We start from the raw sequence: 8,982 nt of genomic DNA on the forward strand, positions 1-8,982 counted from the left end.
AATCATACCTAACAAACCTAACAAACTTCTATAAATTAGTTATTTACTCAGTGCATGAAAGGTGATCAGTGGCTATCTTGGCTTTAGAAGGCTTCCAGCATTGCCTCCCATAACATCCTTGTTGACAAATAGAGGAAACAAGGTCTAGATAAGTGAATGATGAGGTGGATTGAAAAGACCAGTCACTGGTGTTGCACTCAAGGGATCAATACTGTGGCCAGTACTATTTAGCATTTGCTTTAACAACCTTGGTGATGGAACAGAATGGCACTTTGCAGATGACAAAAAGTTGGAAGCAATGACTGATACACCAGACAGTTGTACTACCATTCAGAAGGATTTTGAGAGACTGGAGAGCTGGTCTGACAGGAACCTGATGAAGTCTGGCAAACAGAAATGCCAAGTCCCATCCCTTGAGGAAGAAACCCCAAGCACTGACACATACAGGCTGAGGACCGGTGAATAGTTTTGCAGAAGACATCCTGGTGCTATTGTGGACACCTAGTGAAGCATAAGTCACTAGGGTGGCCTTGTGACAAAGGTGGCCAGAAGCACTTGGGACTGCACTAGGAGGGGACAATAGGTCAAAGGATGTGATCCCACCCCTTTAGTCAACACTGAAAAAAGCTCATCTCTTTCCAGAATCCTAGTAAAGAAAAAGACCTTGTTGGGATTTGCAGTAGTCATCTGTGTGAAATAGTCCTTCTTGAAATGAAAGTGACATAATTTTTCTCTAAAGTAGCTTTTTCTATCATAGTTTGATAAGACAAAATATATCTACATTAAAAAAAATATTCTCAACCATCTTCAGCTAGCTAAAGGTTCTGGATGAGGATGGTATTCTAATCAGCTGAGAGAGAGATGTCAGAAATTGAGTCATTCCACCACTTTTAGGCAGCTGTCTCAGAATGGGATGAATTAACTTCTCTTTAAAATGCTTGAGAAGCGAGTTTCAAGAAATGTATAAATGTTAAAAAAATGTTAAAAAATGTTTAAAACTATATGTATGCACAGCTTTTGCACATGACTAGAAATATGTGAAATTTATTCCAAACTGAGTTTTTTATACTAGTTGAAACTGATTAATTTTAGAGAGTTTTGTTTGTTTGTTTTCAAAACCATGAAGTAAATTCCAGTAATATCTGAGAAAGCAACTTCTGCTCATAACATTTATCTAGTTATTGATCCATCCAAGTTATTGATTTATGGTTCAGATACTACAAATAGAAGATGTAAATTAATAATATTAAAAAATTCCATCATTTATCCTTACTAAGATCTTTCTAAAGTAATGCTTGTTTAAAAGTTTTGTGTCCCCACCTATTTATAGTTAAGGCTTCCTTCATAAGAAATAAATGAGTGTAAAAATGTGATTAATTTTGCTTTCTGGAAACAACATTATAAAATGAGCTCAAATTGCAATAGAACACATTGAATATTAAAGAATGTTTGTACAGTTTTCACTATTGTGTTTTGTTGAAAAAATAATATGAACTAGGCCAGGCAAAAACACTTTTGAAAAATTAAGTCACAAACTCCCATAAATAACAAAAAATAATGTATCTTTCTGGGGATGGGTTTGAGAAAGATGGAACAGAAATGTGTGTGAAATGAATCTTATATCTTTGTTAATGATCTATAATTGAAGATCTATGGTCTTTCTCCTGAAAGATGCAGGAGATAAAATGTTTATGAAATACATTGACACAAATATTGAGGACTGCCAAAAGCCAGGCAAGAATGTGAAGAGAAGTTGGAGAATATGGAAGAAAAATATTATCCATACAATGATCTCTAAGCATTTGCAAAGTGCATATTAAGAGCAAAATGCACTTTAGAACAAATTCAGCAAATGATTGTGTATCTAAAGAAATTGGTGGATGAATCCACAGTACAGCCAACAACATAACACAGCAAGACAGCAAAATAATTTTCTTTATGCTTGTTGAACAGTTACCTAGGACTGCATTTGAGCTCTACAGAAATATGTGATCTGTTCTAGGCTATTGCTGAGTTCTGGTCCTCAAGGATATTTTTTGGCAGTAGGCTTCACAGGCTATCTATGAACTCAGGGGAGAATTAATTTACTTTGAAATAAATTACTTATAATTTCATTCAAAACTTAATTTTAATTTTGAGAAAATATAAACAGATCTTTGTAATCAATTTTCAAATTACCTTTTTATACTGAGATTATGATAGTCTCTAATTGGTGGCTTGGATATTTTTTTGAAAATAAATTGACAGTAACACACCTGGGACTTACCTGGGAGGAGGAACTTAGACAAGAAGCGCTAAATGTAGGACAGTGGCCTTTCTTTCTCCCATTTATGCAGCTTACATCATCCTGATAACCAAAAACCTTTCTCTTCTTCCTCCTTTCTCCACCACACCACAAAATCGCTTCCTGCCTGCCTTCAGAGCAGGTCCCACTTGCTGTCTTGTGTGGGTCTCTGGAAAAAGAAGAAATGGAGGGAAATGAAAAATTATGGGCCATGTCCTGGGACAGAGGGCTTGGATGTCTTGTGCTATACCAGTATAGAGGTTGCAACGATAACACAACAAATATGGATGGGAGTTAAACTTGAGTTTTCACTAATAAATGCTACTGACCCTTCATGTTTCACTTGCTGTCCAGAGCCCCTGCCAGTAAGAAAACACACAGCCTGACCTCTCCCCCTTCCACAGAGCTTGCAGATGGATGGTGTACTCTGCTGCAGCCTAGTTTAATAACAGGATACATTATCTAATATCTTTCAATGTCCATGAAAATATGAAGAGCAAACTGAACCGCTACTCAACCAAAGAGTAAAGGTGCTGAATAGCCACTGGGATTCACGTTACATGGGATGACTTTGCTCACACTTCCCAGGATTTGCCTACTTTTTTCCATCATAAATTTATATTCAGTCATTTAAGGGACAACTTTTCTCTACTAGATAATAGGACATTGTACAACCCACAATACTATTGCTTCAAAACTGTCTTTCACAGAATTTATGATAATTTGGGCTAATGATACCCAGAGATTATCAGACTCTATTCTTTCTAGAAAATTTACACCTGCTTTTACACCTGACTTAAAAAAAAGGTATAAGTTAGAAGAGAACTACACTCCTGACATTTCCTCATTAGAAATCTCAGAGAATTTATGTAAAACTGAACATTCAAATCAGGTGGTGATGTTAAAAAAACAAATTCTCTAGAGCTAAACAGGGCAGAGCTGGTAAAGAAGATAGCCCCCTTCTGAATTAGGCTTATGGTCCAAATCATTCTCAGCAGTCTAGATCTTCACAGAACTTGAAGGTTTACTTTGCCCTATTCCTTCTTTCTGTCCCAAAGACTGAGAACAGCCTTTGCAGAGCCTGTGTCCCTGAAATAATGTTTTAAAATATCTATTGTCATCCTTCCCTTACTTTAAAAAGTTGTAATGACATACAAATTGCATGGTGGGCACAAAAAAATGTTCAGCATTAAGGAAAAATTTACGTGCTGAAGAGCCCATGTAGACTTTTTTTTTTACAAAACTCAGGAATTTTTTGGCAAAAAAATGTTTAGTGATCATGCTATTTTGCATTGAATAAATTGTAGCAATGTTATGTATTTCTAAGAAATTTCTTGTATGAACAATATATGAAGAATTATCAGAAACTACTAAGTGCATTTTCTGCTTATAACTTCACAAACTAAACAATCCAAGCAAATGAGCTGTGATTATTTACACAAAACTAATGCCTTATGTACTACTGAGCCACAAATGTACTAGAATTCATGATTTTGAGATTTGTGAGCTACTCATCTTTAGATGGATCAGTCAACATTTCTCTGATCATATGCACGTATATGTGCATTTGCAACATGATCTATTGTTTGAACCTATACATCATTTTACTATTGATGATATCATCTGTTATTTGTTCTGCATATTGCATTTAGCATCACAATCCCTATTGGAAATTTGTGATGTCAGAACGGTGCTCTCTCCACACTGAAATGCCCATTTTCTTAGATGTAGAGCTTGTATTTACAGTTATATGTCCAAGGTAGTATTTTTTCCTGTTTCCTTGCATGTTTCTTTAATTGTTATATAGCAATGAAATGAATGAGTTGTTAATGTACTGATTCAATTAAAAGCTCTGATTAGGCTGTGTGTGTGCGTGTGTTTATCTACCCCTCCCACTCAAATAGCAAAACTGACTGATTTTCATATATGGCTCTGAAGACTTTAAATACATTTACTAGCAAGCTACTATAGTAGACACATGGTGGGGGGTGTCAGCTTTTAATTGTAACTGTCTTGCAGAGTGGTGTTGTTTTAATATCCTGTATAGATTTTTATGTAATACACTTACTTGCAGGCAGCCTGAAGCAAGAATCAATTCTGTGAAGGATTCTTCTTTTGTTAAAAGCCAATCTTGTTTTAATGATGCATGAAGAAATATTCGAGCATTGACATTTTTCTGTCAGGTTTCTTTTGAAAAATCAATTAAGATAATACTGCTTTGACCTAGTTATCTAGTTAATGCTTATTAGGAATGTAATATGATTTACTGTCAGCATAATAATTTTTGTATCTTATCCCATTAGCTTGTGCATATTTCAAAGTGTATTACACAATGGTCACTTCTTAAAATGTAATGTAGCAGAATACATTAATTAGATTGACTGGGATCATTAGACAGAAACTATCCCATTGGCTCTTTGTATCAAATTTGTATATCATCCCTATCAAGCTCATTCATTGTTTACTTGTCTGAAAAGTGTCTCTGAGTAACTCTGATATACAAAAAGTTTTCTAATTGGCCAAAACCTCTTTATTTCATGTCTGCTTTTTTTTTTTTTTTTTTTTTTTTTTCCCCTTAATTTGCATCTACTCCTGGCTGCACACTATTTATACACAATTTAAGTACACTGTTTAAGCACATGATTACCAAATAAATAAATAAATCTAAAATAAGTATTTTTAAATCAGATAGAATGTAAAACAATGCAGGTAGATACATGTGAGGACTAGCAGAAGAGCACCAAAACACCAGTGAAGCACTTGATTTGGTAGGTGTTAAAAAATTAAAATGATTAATCTATTTTTTCCCTACATTTCAGCTGCTTAGTGTTAATGGAAAGGTCAATAAAGGAGTTGGCTTACTGTGGCATTAGTGAGGAACTATTGATTCCTACTCATTTAGTGGTCAATGTTAACCAAGAACCGAACTCTTCTAACCTTGTTAAGCAAAGCAGAAATTAAATCTTCCCATCACTTTCAGAGCAGTGGTCTATCTCAGAACATTACTGCAGTTGGACATTTTTGCAAAGTTTATCCAATTCCATCATGCTAATGGTCTGTGTGAAGTTAGGAGAGGGAGAAAGAAGGATGACTCAGTGTTTTGTAGATCCTTCATGTGGCAAGAGGAGGTAATGAAAGGATCTTTCTTTTAGTCAAAAGTAAGCACTTATATGTCAGGTAACTTTAAGTGAAGAACAGAATGATCTTGCATTATAATCATTATGTGTTTTTCTTCAGGAAAGATTCAGCTTTAATTTCAGGTGTTTGGCTGAGTTGTAATTTGATTTTCCTCCTAGAAACACGCACAATATTAATGAAAACAATATCTATGTTAAGAAAGATGGAAAACAATAGATATTCACATAATTTCTGCAGATAGTACATACATTCAAAGAAAAAAAAGCCCCATTTTTTTATAAATATATATTTTAATGCCAGAGAGCTATTTCAAACAGTTAACCAAAAGGACAATTGACTGGCCATGCATTATTCACACTGGAAAGTAAATGGCATCATAAATTGTACTTTATTTCTTATTTTCCTAAAATAAATGCTAAAAAAAAAGTATACCAAAAAAAAACCCCAAAAAAAAAACAAAAAAAAAACCCCAAAAAAACCCACTCAAAAAAAACACAACAAAACAAAAGAAAAATTACCCCCAAAAACCCAAAACAAACCAACAATCAAAAACCGAACCCAAAACTCACCAACACGTTTGGCCTCTTATGGGTTTTCCAAATTTAGTATTACTTCTCTGCATTCTCTTTCCACTGAGTCAGGGTAGCCAAGGCCACTGTACTGCTGTCATACATAATTTGAAATGCACAACTGTAACATTTGCACTCTAACAAAAGCCACAGTGTTGCATAGATTAACATGATGAATATGTGCTGAAAGTTTCTAGAATTTGTTCTTCTTTATTTGAGCATTTACATAAAATGGGAGGATGCAAATGAAGAAATTCTTTCTCCATATAAGGAACTCCTTGATTTAACTTAGACTTGTATGCATGTAAGGTAGTTGTAGATATCAGCAAATCCTTTTTCTACATGTCATTAGAAATGTCAACAGTCTGGAAGATTTTAGACAGCTTAATATATATAATTTATCTTAAGACTCTGAATATTTTTCTGTGAACAAGATGGCACCTTGAAATCTGTAAGTAATGGTGATAATGGTAAGATGGGTCCTGACTTTCCTTGGATAAATAGAATGAATGCAAGAAATAAATAAAAAAAAAATAAGAAATGAGTCAGGATACAGGATTTTAAGATTGGCATTGTTTACAATCCATAAAGGAAGCAGGGAGAAAAGAACATCCTGATGCTATCAGTTATTCTTATTTGCATGTAAACTCTGATATTAGGATTCATTTTTGAGCATGTCACATTTTAGCTCCTAATTAATTGCAATGACAGCACGGTGTGCGTCTGTTTATAGGAAAGATGCTGTTGTGGCTGAGGTTTTAATTATATTAAATATTAATCATGGATTGAAATTGGAAACCTTAAATTATTGTTTAATGATCAATGATCAAACGCATAATCAAGATAAAGAAAATTAGGATGGCAGACAGCAACATCACAATTTGAATTTTACATTATTAGTCGTCTGCCTAACTAGGCACTTTTCTTGAGTATCTGAACTGTTTTGCCTTTTAACTGTGCTTGCAGTTGCTATAGTGATGGCATAATTTCGTAATGGTCTAAAAATGACACTGGCATAGATACTGACAGATAGGAATTAATTCACTAACAAGTAATTATGTAGCGAAATGTTGACTGCCATACAGAAGGTGCACTGTGACACATTTACTGTTTTTCAGGGATGGCAGTAACATTAGCGTTGGTCATTAGTGGTAGACATCTCCGTACAGTGTTGGATACAGACTTATATGCAGACCTATTTAGTTACCTGTGTGACAGCCTTGTTCAGGACACCAGAAACAGCTGTCCTAGCCTGTATGAGCCAAAATAATTAGGCCTGTCATCTTCTCGCTCTGATTTCCCCTTCAACCTGCTCCACAAAATGCAAATATTTTGCTTTCATTGTCACATTCACCTTGACATGGATATTGCTTTGGCGCATAACTGGATGAGATGACTCAGAATTTGCATTGTTCATTCTAATAAATTTGCTTCCCCTCTACTGCATGGCAGGACCCATCAGATAAAGTCTCCCAGAGTGTCATCAATCAACATCGCTGACAGACGGCTTTTGCCTTCATTTGTTACATAGGAGAACATGCTTAATTATTTGTCCTGTAATTAGTTGGGAAAATGTCAGGAAATGTCAACTCTCTGTTCACTCTGGAAGGGCTCTGCTTGAAAGCCACAATGACTGAAGTGTCATTAATGCTGCCTAACAAGACGAGGATCAGCTGGGGAAAAGTGAAAGCTTCTAAAAAGTAATCATGGCGAGTTAAGGAAAACTGCAAATCAGCACCAATAATAAGATGTGAATCCTATTAGCAAACACTTGTATTTTTCATCTGTTACTCCTCACAATAAAAATATGGGAGAAGAAAACCTCAAGGAATGAATACAGTGAGCTTGTATAATTTCTGTCATATATTCATCAGCATTTCTTTTGCCGATCATGCTTAATACATTATTGTAGGTAGTAGCTAATTTTTAATTTTCAGATTTGAGACCCATTTTTTCATTCGTGCAGCAGTATAATATTCATTGGATATGTGAAGGTAAATATTTTTGCGTTAATCAAGGAATGTAAGATTAATCAAATGTGAATTTTAAGCTGATAAGGAGAGTGAGAATTAGCTTTAATTTTTAGGAAAAGAAGTTAAAAAAATGAGCACAATCTGTTTATCAAGTATTTACAGTTGCATGCAATACTCAGTTAAACAGATTTATTGAAATTACATGGATTTCTAGGAAAGATCTTTCTGCAGGAAATACAAGGACTACCTGCTGTATTTCATATTACAAAATAAAAATAAAAAGGAAGGAACTATCAGGGAGACTAAATAACTACAGTGCTTTCTCCTTATCTGTATTTTGTAAAAGGAGAAGCATTTGACTTAATTTTGCAGTTAAGGTTATAGAGCTACAGAATTGAAAGAGACTAGGATTAGAGGAATTATGTAGCTAAAATTTGTTTTTATCTTACCAGGACCCTTTGATATTTTAGTAATTATTTGTAATCATAACTTGTTTTCTGTTTTCATATTTCCTATATGAAATCTTATGGTATACATTTTTAATGCCTCATCTTCTCCCTTTTTTTTTTTTTCCTTACATTATTACGAAAGGATATAATCATGTGGGAATACTTTCTTACTTAATTACTAACATTATTTCATCCCTCGTTGCGATTAAGCAAATTATTGCTTGGTCTCTTTAGAAAGGATAATTAAGATACTGTTCTGGTGTTTTACAATTTACTCGTTGTCACAGGTATGGCTAAGCTAATTATCAAATGGTTAAAAATTTATTCTGGGAAGAATATTACAAGTGTACCATGTGGGCAAATTGCTTCCAAAGCTAATTCAATTATAGATGCACTCTACCTATCGTTTCAGTATGGTATTTGTCTTGAAAGACAGAGAGCATGGGAACATAAACTCAAGTTTATTAATATAGTGCCTGTATTTCCATACTAGATTTTGGAAAGAGTCAACACGAAGAGAAAAAGAAGTGAAGGAAGAAACACTCTAATTAATTATTTTCTTAAAAAAT

Source organism: Onychostruthus taczanowskii, unplaced genomic scaffold (assembly GCF_017590055.1).
Source record: "Onychostruthus taczanowskii isolate IOZ18803 unplaced genomic scaffold, ASM1759005v1 scaffold29, whole genome shotgun sequence".
NCBI classification, from domain to species: domain Eukaryota; kingdom Metazoa; phylum Chordata; class Aves; order Passeriformes; family Passeridae; genus Onychostruthus; species Onychostruthus taczanowskii.